The sequence below is a fragment of the Perca fluviatilis genome, chromosome 1 (genome assembly GCF_010015445.1).
Source record: "Perca fluviatilis chromosome 1, GENO_Pfluv_1.0, whole genome shotgun sequence".
NCBI classification, from domain to species: Eukaryota; Metazoa; Chordata; class Actinopteri; order Perciformes; family Percidae; genus Perca; species Perca fluviatilis.
In genome coordinates, this window is record NC_053112.1 from 34,417,017 (window position 1) to 34,430,803 (window position 13,787).

The 13,787-nt window shown below is 38.7% G+C and overlaps 1 protein-coding gene across 7 annotated transcripts in view; it reads left to right on the forward strand.

The window, feature by feature from the left end:
* Window positions 1–13,120: 13,120 nt before the first annotated feature.
* sorbs2a (sorbin and SH3 domain containing 2a) overlaps window positions 13,121–13,787 on the forward strand; it is a 52,230-nt gene continuing 51,563 nt past the window's right edge. For 2 of the 7 annotated variants that reach the window (XM_039815988.1, XM_039816006.1), the window contains exon 1: window positions 13,123–13,648. The gene's annotated coding sequence lies outside the window, so the exon portion shown is untranslated. Of the gene's footprint in view, window positions 13,649–13,787 lie in introns of all 7 variants that reach the window. The other 5 variants (XM_039816014.1, XM_039816026.1, XM_039815978.1 and 2 more) reach the window with 4 other exon arrangements.

Sequence of the window (13,787 nt, forward strand, 5' to 3'; positions counted from 1 at the left end):
GCGAAAATGTACACGGTCAGCTGCAACTGTTTATTATTATCGACACATTCATTGTATATTTTTTTATTTTTTTATTTGAGCATTAGCTGATGGTATGTGCTTCTTATCACTGGCTTGTGCTCACTAAGTGCTGACTCGGGTCTCTTCTCACTATAAGTGGTCCCCAGGGGTGACAGGACATCAATAGCGAACTGGAATCAGCAGCGTGGATCTACTACTGTGCTGTTAACTCTCTGCAGTGCAGCTCAGTAAAATGCAAGAAGAGACAATTTAGTGTGTGTGTGGGGGAGGGCAACTGGAAATATGGCAGATACAATGAAAACCGTATTAGTGCTATAACTTTTTTTCAATTGTTCAGTTAAACTCAGCCTTAAAAGTCCCTTTTCTTTTTCAGCTATAGTTAAAAATGACATGTATTTACTTTTAACAATTACTTGAAACAGAGAGAGGCAATGAAATCTTCACGTGAAGCTATAACCACTACATTAGGCATATCAGCTGTTTCAGCACTACAACTTTTTGTTATTATAGCTACTGCATATGTATGATGTGTACAGTATAAACATATACAGTACAGGAACCAGAGATTTAAACCTGCATTAACGGATTTTTTCGGTCATGTGGGGTCAACAGAAACCTGCTGTAAACACAACATTTAAATTGTTTCATCTTATAAAGTTGATATGGCTGATATGTTAGCAAACTGTTAACTATTTACACATCCAGAAGAAAAATGCACATTATTATCTCTATTTTTAGCTCTGTTCTTGGTCTCCACCAACTCCTGACAAGAAAAATTATTTTTTTGGGTTTTATCAGACAGACTATACAGTCTTTGGTTTATCAGAGCTTTATCATTGACAGCTGATGAGAGCAGTGGGCATGAACCAAAACAGTAAAGCTGAAACAAGCTAAAACGCACACTAGAGCTGGGGGGATAACTCTCTGTGGGTTCATCACTACGAGTTAACACATTTCACATTAGCTCATTGCTAATATAAAAATATTGTGGGAGCTGCTTTAAGGGATTATTCAAGCATGGCTGTGCTGATTATTTGCTCACGTCATGCTAATACATGTTAAAGGAACAATATACAAGTTGCTTTAGTCCTTACATGCTCATGTTTGTTGGTTTCATTCTAGTTTATAACCACGACATATAACTTCCGGGATTGCTCCGTTGCCGATGGAAATTCCGCCGGATTTCACTCTTTTCGACCAGATGTCCGTCACCTTCCACTTTCTTTGTGTTGGAATTTTAAACTCCGGTGGATTTATGAGGACTATGGTTAACTGCTCCTCAGATCTCTGCAGACAGCTAGCTAGACTATCTGTCCAATCTGAGTTTTCTGTCAAGACTAAAACAACTTTTGAACGTACACATGTTCCACCAAATCTGGTGCTTAGCGCCGTTCATGACGATTGTGATTGGTTTCAAGAAATGCCAATAAACCAGAGCACGTTTTTCTCCCATCCCGGAATGCTGTATGGACTAGCCAGGCCCTCCTCCACAGCATTGTGGAGGAAGGTCTGGCAAAGCAAGAGTTTACTAGTTTCAATCTGAATCATGAATAGGCTGCAAAATTGACTCTCTTTGAAGGGCTATGTGATGAGAAATGTGTGCCTGACAGTACCTTGAGCATTGTCCACCTGTTTTGCAGGGACATCTTAGTTGTGTGAGGAGTTGACACTGCGAGGCTTTGACCATGTGCTAAAAGCTGTGAGACAAGTGGCCTATTCAGAGGGAGATTACACTCTTCTAACACCAAACTAAGTGTGTGAAAGGCAGGCAGAGCTTTGTGCCAGCACCTTAAGCTTTGGCTACAACAGTCTGGCAGTACCAACAACCCAGCCTGTCAGTGATAGTTAGCAGATGGGACTTATTGCCTTCTTGATTAAAGAAGCCATGTGGTGTGAGGGATTGTTTAAGGTGTAATGGTTCCTTTGGGTATATAAAATAGGATATCATAATAGATAACTTTAGCAGACCATCAGAAGTTCTCAAAGTCAAGTATACATTAGCTGTCTTTTATTATCCTCATTTAGGAGGGCCATTATGTTGCAGGACGCTCAGACATATTATTTTAATCTCAAGTGGCTGCAGATCTTTTACTATTTTCTCACATGATTTTTAAGTGCTGGTTGAATATCACCATTTCCCAACAGAGCACAGTATATTCAATCAAACAAGGAAGGAAACAAACCAGAAAGACCAGAAAAAGTAGATATGACCAAAAACACACAAAAAAAAAGCAATAAGATCTACTATTCTGATAGGATTTTGTGGAGATTTCATGAATAAATAAATATATAAACATTCATGACATTTTTCTTCCTTTCACTAATAAGTTCATCCCTCTTTGGCTAAAAACACAAATATTTCTCTGGGTCATGTGGTCAAAAGTGATTTAGCGATTAAGATCTCTTTTGATGTAGCGGAGCAGCGCTGTTACCAAACAAGGAAGAAGGAGATTCATGGGTCACATTCCACATCCTAAAAAAAATCTCAGCCTGAACAGATTGCTTTGCCCCACAGACAGCAGGATAATTTGCTACTTGTACATTACCATTATTCCCATTTCCTGTAAAATGTCTGTGCTAAAAATGTACTGGCTGTGACACAACATACTGGAACTTAATGTGCTGTGATAGCTTTGTGACAGAGATAGCAGTCATTTGCTCTGCTGCTTATCCTGTATAGAGAAAAGTGAAAAGAAAACAGTACAGTGTTATTTTTTTAGTCAATCCCACTTCTTCCCGCAACTTTTCAATTAATCTGTATCAACATTTTTTTTTCTTAATACAAATATCTTGTAATTTTTGCTACCGTTCGGATCCCCTTACAAAGACTCAGACAGCTTTTTATTCATGTATTTACATTTTTAAACTGGTGCCTATAGAGCATTGTAAGTGTTGAAATGAAAATTCAAATGAAGTTTGCTATTTCATTTTAAAATGAGTAGAAATTGCATTATAATTTTAGTTGTGACCTACATATTGCTTGTTCAAATGGAAGATGAGGCTGCATTGTTTACATTGCATTTGCATTTAAATATTGTCCACTCTACAGCATTTTAAGTCTTTGAAAATGAAAAGTCAAATGGAGTTTGAATTTAAATTCTGATATTGTTATCAAAATGCATTATCACTTTAATATAGTCATACAATGCCAATACAAGGATGTGTAAATGAAAATTGGATTATTGCATTTTCATTTAAATTTGTACTCGAAAAACACACACATTTGTGGAAAATGATAATACTATACTACTACATTTTCATTTTCACATTTACATTATCATTTGAATTAAGTGCCCCATAGGCTTCCATAGGTGCCATTGTTTGCACCATCATTTACACAATTGTGTACCACTTCTATTGCATGTTTGGTCTGGATTAATCTCCTCCTGTTGCCTCCTAATGGATGTCCCTGCTATCCCTCGCAGTGCAGGTTTGATAGGATTAATTGAGCCATTACTTAATTACAGGCCAGAAAAAAAAGCTGAAAATCTATGAAGAGGATTTACAGCTTTAACAATAAATCCAGGACAGAATTCTGAAGCAGATCTTTTCTTCTTTTTTTGCATAAATACTTTCCCCTAACAGGCTCATTAGCAAGTAAATGATGGAAAGAGCTGGTAATGCGGTTAATTCTGCCAACTCTGTATAAGCAACCACAGCTGTTTTCTCTACTGCTGATATGGAACATCACAATAATTACTCAGTATGTGAACATGGTGTGTGCAGAGATGGGCAAATGGACATCAATATATGTGCAGTTGTTAATTGCAAATCTTTTGCAAAAATTTGATGAAATAAATGTCTAATGATTTGTATTTAACACTGTGTTTCATTGCAATATTTGTACATTGCAAATAAATACTACTTTAAAGATATTAGTTCTACCATGCTTTTGACATGTTCATTTTTGTATGACATTTCGCAAACATTAGAATAGGCCTTTTTCATAGAAGATATTTTAAAAATTCTCAGCATTGAAAGAACAAGTGTAAATAATAAGATTAGTGATGGCTGACTTCCATTTAGCAGCACACCCGTAGATATTAAACAATATTTTATATATATTCATATCTATGAGCACACCGACACAAAGTGCAGATGGGTCTTAAGGATAGAAACCTTGGGCCAAATATAGTTTTGGCTTTTACTGTAACTGTATTCAAGTGTGGAAGTCTGTAATTTTTTTTTATGTCCACGGTGTCTCTCAGCCCTACAATAGGAGTAATAGAATATGAAAAGTGTAAGAAATGGATGGATAGATCAATAGAGATGATGCCCTCTACTGGCTGCCTTCAGAACAACTTGAAACTCCATCTACTTTAAGGATGGAAATGTGTTTCAAAACACAACAATGGCGAATGGATATATATCCCATGAATTTGACCTAACGGTACAAATTCAGCTGCAATAGCTGGGAGCGCTAACACCGGAGCATCTAAAGTGACACATCAAGCACACAGCTCTTCCAAAACTGTCAGTACTCTCTGTACCCTGTGTTCTTGCCAAGATAAACGAGCATGCTATCCACCAGAATACAACGATCACCATGTTATGTTCCCATGTTTGCTTGTTTTTTGGTTTGTTTAGGTGTCCCTAGTGTGGAAGCTAGAGAAAGTAAAATCTGAATTTGGCACTATTTCAGCTTTTTATTGGGGTATCTAGGTTCACATAATGTTCAGGTGGAATTTATGTATTGCAGATTGTTCTGTTATAACCTTTTATAGGCTGAACTACGTTTCGTTCACACCTCCTACCTAATGATGCCTGAAGACATTATCGTTGACTATGGACCAGAACTTCAGGTGAATTTAGTGGGACAGTTGATACTGGACTGAATTGTCATTGGGATTCATGAGTCATGCTTATAGGGTACTTTCTAAACATATTGTGTTTTTTCATTATATGAGGCAGATACGACAAAGGACTAATTGTCGATTTTTTTCACAAAACTATGTCAGACAGATGTTTATTCAAATTCATGGTCATTTTTTAAGATATAGTTTGTGGTATTGTTTTACTGTCATTGATTGCTTTATATGGTAAATGTGTTGCTCTTAGTAGTGTATCCACCTCCTCTACTTTTGTTGTCTTGGGATATTTACTTGGGACATTTAGTTCAAACTAAGAGAACTATTTCTTTGAAAAGGTTAGATGAATTGCAAGGTGTAGTCAAAAAGACAACAATGAAATAAATAATTGGCAAAGAAACAAAGAACAATTATTATAAGAAGACACCTCTATGTGATAACAACCTGATACTTTGAATACAACGTCAAGACTCCACATGTGTATTTTCTCACAGAACACCTGATAGTGTTAACCTCAATGGTTCAAAGACATCTTCATGTGACACGGTCTGAGCCAGCTGGCATATCCACTAGTTGACTGGCATCACATCCTCTTGATGATGCTCTTAGTCTCGGTCATGTCACTTTTCATTGTTCCCTACATACTCTTTGCCTCTGTACACACTCTCATTTCACTTTCTCATAGTCCATTTCTTTTTTTTTCTTCTTTTTTTTTCTACATTGGTTATGACTCTTCGTCCCTTCTGCTCTTCTGGTGAGCATTCTGGCAGACATCGCATCAGCATCCAGCTATGCAACATTTCATCAGCCACAACACCACTTAAAAATCCACTCAGCAGTCACACAGGAGAGGCCTGGCTTACCAACATCAGTGAAGGGTACTGAGATGGATGAAGTGCAGAGTTATATTAGAAATGTGTTTCAAAGAAAGTACTATCAGCAATTGTATTTGGAAGACACACGTGGGAAACACGTTGCATACCAAGCGCAAGTCGCTCTGCCTTCGCTCCATGCCCCGATAAGGAAAAGCAGAGAGGTGTATGAGGTTATGAGCTCCAAGAGTCAGATTAGATGTTTCAGTATCAGGGCTGCGTTATTAATGGATCATAGTTTATGTAGTATGAATACTCAAACATAAAGCCTAGTGGAACAGCCATAGCAGCTCTATGAGGCTGTACTAGGGCATAGATGTGCTACTATATAAGCTAAATGCTAATGTTAGTATGCTAAAATGCGCACAATGACAATGCCAAATTGCTGATGTTTAGCATCTTACTACCATCTTAGTTTAGTGTGTTAGCATGCTAACATTTGCTAATTAGCTTGGACGCAAAGTAAAGCTGAGGATGTTGAGAATGTCATATATTTTTGCAACTATTTGGTCATAAACTAAAGTACTGGACACATTGAAATTTTGGCCTTGATGATTATTAGTTGTCACAGTTGTTACAGTTCATCTTGAAAGGGGCATGCATGTCTCACCAAATTTCATGGCAATCCATACAGGAATTGTTGAGACATTTCACATAAAACCGAATGGAGGCACTAGAGGAAAAGTCCCCATGACTTTTCCTCTAGTGCCTCCATTCGTCAAAGTTATTAGACTATCCTCTGGGAACCATGAATGTCTGTACCAAATCCAATCCAGTATTTGTTGAGATATGTCTGTGTGCAACAGTGTGTATCGCTAATATATTGGGCATGTGTGGAATGTTGTAAAAGATTACATCTGGCAGATAGTAAAATGTTTGGTTATAATTTTTTAATCAAGCATACAATTTGAAGTTATTGCAAGACAGATTTCATTTTAAATGAAAATATAATTGGCGTGTAAGAGTCCTTGAGTCTGACACATTTGCTGTTGTAGAGAATTAAGTTTTATCACCTAGTGTAGCTTCGCACTACAGGAAATTGCACAAGGGTGAGATAGGCAGATAAATTAGCACTCTGGTTGCCTAAAAGCATCCTCATCTCCTGCTGTTGTAATTACAGTGTTTGACTCATTATACAACTACAGCCTCTGTTGGTGTGAGCTGCCCCTGAATGTGTGACAGCTGCTGACTCCTCACCTGAAGGGAGAAAAACAGCAAGGCATGCCATACTGTGCTGTGCATATGTGCTGAATGTGAAATATTGTCACTAGTTTGAAAGTTATGTCAGCTTGAAAACCTATTTTACATAGACAACAAAGTCTGTGTCGGCTTTACATGCAAGTGGTTTTAGCTATGCCACTTAGTTTCTGGTTTTTTTTTGGACATGACTTTGAGAAGTTTTTAATTTTGTGTCTGCATGCATTAATGATTTTTGGCCACTTGAGGGCAGAAATAATCTGAAAAATACAAATCTCACATACTATCACTCTGTTTTGGTGAGAGAAATATGTCTCGCTAGCTGTTTACCTTTCTTCATCAGCTTCTTTGTCTGTCTGTACATTGGTGCTGGGCAGGCAGGCATATTAGAGTTTTTTCAGCAGCTGTGCCTGTTGTCACTGGAAACAGGGATTTATGAGAATGGAATTTGGGGCATATAAAACCAAAACAATGAGCTAAAAGAGGCTAAAAGGCTCTGTAGCACTGCAGAGTCTGGTGATAATTCTCTCTAACTTTGTCACTACGAGCGACCATTTATGTATTCAACATATAATCAGATACATTGTTATTATAGACAATATTGATAAGTGGAGCTTTAAAACAACCACTACAGGCAGACCACTGACTCTGTCAGTAACATTAATAGCAACTCTGTAGACTATTAAACAAGCTAAGTCAGCAAATGTATTTGTGAGATCTGATACAATACAGACAAATAGATGTACGACAAATATTACAGAAGACTGATTTGCCTCCTTTATCTGCCCCCAGTCTCACCCTTTCAAACTCCTCAGCACTATTGAATTACCAGTAATTGAACAGTATTACAAAACAGTGGTTGTTTTAAACACACATTTACAGTAGAATACATAAAGTTACATCATTTATTAGATGATATAAATGGTTGTTTGAGTCTGTCATCCATCAGTTGGTCTTTTTTAGGCTGCTGTTGCAAAACGTTATTTACATTTCACTTAATTCAAGTGATAAGAAGTATAGAAAAAACCACACCAGCAGGATTCATGGCCAGCATTTCATCTCAATATACTTGTCATTCATGTTGTGTTGCTGTTATGCAGCTTTGGTTTATTTTCTGTCAGCTACAGATGTTACAGACATAAACAGGAAATTAACAGTTGTATAATGTTAATTTTTAGAAATTATCTTCATTTTGAAAGATTCACTGAAGTCATATGCATTGTCACGCTGTGAAGATTCCCATAATCATGTCTAGACAGGTAATGATGACGTCAACTTGTATAAGCTGTAGGATAATTTAGCCTATGACTCTTATCTTGACCATCTCTGCTATTCTATGTCCTTCACTGTCATTTATTATTCTGTTATCCTTCATGTTCTCTCTTCCACCATTTGTATCTGTTCTGTCATGTCAGCTTTTCCCCAACATCCATCATAACAATGCAGTGCCAGCTTTTATGTACAAAATGAAGATCCATGAGTGACACTGGCACTTTCACTCGGCTATGTTGTCTCTTTTTGATTGACATAGCACAGCAGGAAGCCAGAGGCCAGGGAGAGCTTTGGGTTAGATGAAGTGCAATTTGTATTTTGGTGGTTGAGTGATGGTTGGTTGACAGAATTCAGTATTTTGTTCTTTTCGCTCCATTGTAAGGTAGTGATTGACCCTTGCATGAGCCAATGATACTTATCATGATCATAGACGTCTCACTAACAGGAACGAATGCAGTGAAAAGGAGTCTAATAGAAAATGTAACACTACATCACTACTACACTACTACATCAGCAGCATTGTTTTTCTCACAGATTTGCTTAGACATTTCACCTGGTCAGCTCTCAGACATCAAAGCAAGGCTGAAATATAAGTGGAAGTGGCATGATGTCATTGCCAGACAATGTCCTCATGCACTCATATGCCATCCACTCATTCAGCACCACTGTGCCACTTTAACATTGGCCAGACGAGTGAACCTCAGTATCAGCTGTTCCAAATGTGGATCTCTTTGGAAAGCATCAGTGGAAATATGTGAGCGAGTGCCACTGCTCAGATAAAAGAGTTATTTTCTCACAAGATCCATGTGCCAGCCTGCGCTCCTTTTATTGTGGGCTATTCTAAGTGAAGGCAGGAGGGGTGGTGGTAGTATATGTTAGGGTTTGGATATTAGATAATTGCAGGCATGATGTGGATGAGGATAGGCAGCCGTGGCCATAAAAGCTTGACACATGCTTGATTATGTCACACCCTCTAAGATAAGGTTCATGTTGCCATCCTAAAAGGGAACTACTATAATGGAAAGCATTATTGCACATTTGCATCTGAAGTTCTGGCACAGGTAGGGATACTTTGTGTGGATTGTAATGTAGCGCTTTCTTGACCATGGCCAGCTTCAGTATAGCTTTTATCCAAGGCCAGCTTTCGGATCTTCAACTCACGTCAACACTTGACGCCGCTAGATGAATTGTGCATGCTGGTGGCTCCTCTATTACCTATGCTTAAAGCCCGTTCTGGGCTCTCAGAGGGGGTTGGTACAAATTCCTGTGACTATATGTAGTGACACAGTCCAGGAGTCCTTGCTATCTTGGTTGTCTATTTAGCTACAATAGTGGCATGGCTCTATGGATGTTAAAGTTAATGTCAGTCTTCAGTCAGTTGGTCCGTTGTTTGTTCTTCACTTTGGTCCAGACTGAATTATTTAACTATTGGATGGTTTTACCATTATATTTTATAAAGACACTCATGGCCCAGAGAGGCTGAAGCCTAATTACTTCTGTCCCCTTACTTTTACTCTAGCGCCACCATGAGGGTACATTTTTTTTCTTTAATGTCTTTGCAATCAAGGGTGTATCTAGCTTTCCACAGTAGCACCCCCCACCCCCCACCACCATCACCACCAACCCCTAAAGGATATTTGAGTATAAACACGTAATTTCCTGACGTTTTATGCATGTAAATAAACCCCAACACCTTCCCAACAGCAAATCAAATTAGAACGGAATTGTCTTGAAAAGGTGAATACAAAATTCCGGCGCTAGACAACAATGGTATTTATTTGGGAGGACAAGTACAAGTCCAAAAAGTACAACATTTTGGTGAGTCCTTAACTTTTCAATACTTTGGTTAATGACTAAATACCAACAAGTCATCCAAACCATATGACCACATAGGTCGTTTGATCCTACCTTCTAATACGACCCATGGGAGTTTAATAAATTAGCGCCCCTAGTGGTGGAAGGAAATGCGACCCACAGGAGCCGTTTCCGTCCTCATACCTAAACGTAACAGCTGCGGTTTTTAACATTGTGAAACAATCGCATTTTGGTTCGGTTTAGGCATAAAAATTGCTTTGTTAGGTTTAGGCTACACAACTGCTTAGTTAAGTTTAGAAAAAGGTTGTGAAGGTGCAGTAGTAAACATTAACCTGCTTATTATCAGCATGGTAGCATTGTCATTGTGAGCATGTTAGCATGCTGCCTAAGTACAGCCTCCCAGAGAAGCTTGCGTGGCTGTATACACTTTCTCTCAGCTGAATACACAATCACTGTTGTTACGCTCATAAAACAGAAGAAAATAGACTTAAAGTGTAAAAATGACGCGGGTTCTGGTTACGCGCATATATAGCGCAGTGAAATGCAAGCTGTTACACAGCCTATGTAGACAGCTGTATTGATGAAAATAGAAGCAAATCTGTTGTGTGTGAGATGGATGACGGAAAAAAACACTGCTGAAACACCTCCCGTGTAGACATGCCATTAGTCTTGTTCTGTAATGCGTCGTAACGTCTTAAGCTCCACCCTAGCAAGCCTGCACCTGTATAACCAATGGACCACTGCATACCAGACATAATGTATCGTCATCATCCTCCCTGGCCCCGTCAGAATGGATTGCTAAGAGTATTCCTGTGGATAACATACCACCTATAAAAAGGCACCTACTTGACAACAGTGAGATTCAGTAAGGGCTGCCTATGAGCTAGTGGTAAAAGACGAAACACATGCATGCATGTGTTTACACACGCACGCACGCACACACACACACACACACAGATGTGGTCTCGCTGACACTTCAGAAAGGTCAGCTATCAATAACGGTCTAAATTTGTACACCTTTAATGTTGACAGAAGAAAGGGCTCTTTATGCATGTGTGGACAACAAAATAACACTGCAGCTTTAAAAATGGTTGATTAGTTATTTGTTGTCAATGTAACTTAAAGTATTATTCATATCCAAAAGGACATGTTAATAAGTCACACTAAGTTCCCTCAACTTGCAGCAATAAAGTAAAATGTGGTCAGTAAAATTCACTGTACTAAATCAACTGACAGGAAAATCAATTAGAAACATAATTAGAGTGAATACTTTTTATACACACTTAAAACCAGGTAATCTACAGATTAAAAGCACTACATAAAATATTTTTTCAGCAAACAATGTTGTTTATCAATTTCATTCCGTGCAAGTGGTTTCATTATTAGGATTTACATAAAGCAGTGCAAGTTATGCTGATGATACAAGCTAGCTTTGCATAATCGCAAAGCTATTAGGAACACGAATAGGTGAACAAGAGTTGACACTATTGCGTAAGCTCAAAAGGGATTGTATTTGTCAGACTTATTTACATAAGAATGGATGCATACCTTAACTGACATTTTCATACAGTGAAAGGGTCACATCTTTGCTCTGTGTATGATTCCATATCAACTCACTAGACCATTAACAGCCCTTAAGGTTTTAAGAATTCATGAGCAATAGGGCTATTGCTTTTGCTTTTTTTTTACTCCAAGTCTGCAGATCTATGTCTCTGATGTTGCACGGAGACTTCACATTTGTATTAATTACTGCAAAATGGATAGATATATTTTGTTGTTGTTTCTGCTACACCAAAATCGACACAGATGACTCATACAATTTCATTTGAAACATGCAAAACAATGCATTGAATGTGAAAAGGTTTTCTACCATGCTCACAGGATACCCAGTATTGACTATAAAGGGCTACCATCCCGTCTGTAAATAATTTAACAGCTTGGCGTGTTTGTGTGTGTGACAGAGAGGGAGAATTCCCGAGTTAAGCCATCAAAAATTAAGACACGGTCCAGTTGCTTTGCTTAATGAAGACAGAGTTGAAACAAATACAGTATTGTTACAGGGCAACACTTAAAGAGACAAAACCATAATTCAACTTCTGGTGTTTAAACAGCAAGGGCAAAAATGTCAGTTTTAATTTAAAATGTGAGTTTTAAACCAACACCTTGCCAGTGATGATATACATCCACACCTATCAGAGTTTAACACGTTCCGATCATTGCAGGATTTCGCTGCCACAAATGATGTCAGCTCTCTGTCAACAACTGAAAAATCAACACTTGCATTGTTAACACTGAAACATGTGTTGTGTACATGCACCACAATGATTAATGGTTGGTACTAAGCTAACTAGAGAAACTGTTTTATCCAAAACAACTCACAGCAATGTAGTTGTAGGCTGCAATTTTTAATCCTATCCTATTATTAAATCATATGAAAATTCACATCTTTTTGCAGATTGTCTCTGCAAAAATCTGCAAGGAACTCAAGCAACAACTTACCTTCTACAAACAAAATAATAAACTTGAGTAGTAGTAGCTATAGGCTATAGGCCAAATATTCTTGTTTAACCTAAATACGCTCTAGATAATCTCTCAATTTAGCCTAAATTTTAATTATCTTCATACACTGTAGACTTGCAAGCTATGTGTAGGCTATGCTTAGTTTGGCCCATATGCAGATTAACTTGAGGTTTCTCTTTTCCAATTCTTTGCAAGAATTTGTAATCCAATCCTCAAAACACAAGCCTACGTCAAACGGACGTCAAGCTATAACTTACTTGTCATTTATTAATAGCTCAACATATGCCTTCAAACATTTTGATGACAACATGGTATGCTGCCAGGGAAACTATACATATGTTGGCTCTAGCTTTATTTCCAGCATGGGTCGGTGGATGATTTAATAATCCTGACTGTATTATGATCATGTTCTAGCCATTAACACACAGCATGTAGCTAGCCTCCATAAACTTTTCTACTGCAAGTAGAAGATAAAGCAAAGTGGCACTTTATTGTTAGCAGTGAACTGCACAGACAGGCCTCCTGTGTGTCCTCTGCGCGAGCACTGATTGAACCGCGGGCGTTGCCATGGCTACACGACGACCCAATGAGAAGCTCGCGGTAGACTGTTGCTGAATGAAAATAACAGAGGCCATTTTGCGCACGAAGCTTACGGTATCATTCAATAATAATAAAAGTGGGAACAGGAGGAGGCAGGTTCAGTCCATTTTTGGAAAGACGCGAATACTGCTGGAGAGCCGGTAGAGTTGTGTTGTGGGACCGCGGTGCGAGTGCGACTTGGCGCTTGTAGTCAAAGAGAAGACATGCCGCGTCGCCTCTTCCTTAGCTAGATGTTTGTGTCGTGAAGAAAGGTGGACAGACAGGGCTTCTTCACCGCATTGCTATCTGAGCCTGTGACCCCCCCCGAGAAAGGGAGTTGCTTTCAGTTAGCTGACCGACACCGGCAACATCCATGCGCGTTGAAAACAGGTGTACAGTTTCATCACACGGACACAGCGCACTAGCTTCCGAGCCGCTGTAGCTCACTGCGTTTGTGTTTGTGTGTGTACTCAGAGAAGGACTTCAGTCATTAACACATGGAAGAGGCTGATAACCTGACGATATGTTGCGGAATTAGTCGAGTGAGGCGACACTCGTTTTAAGGTAGGTACACACGCCGTATCAGCAGTGTTGTTGTAGAGACTATATTATCTTTCCCTCCGCGCCGCTTTTAGCAGCTGCAGAGGATCCAACCCGAGCTGTATTTTGTGCTTTGATGAGTTAAGCAGGCTATTTTTAGTGT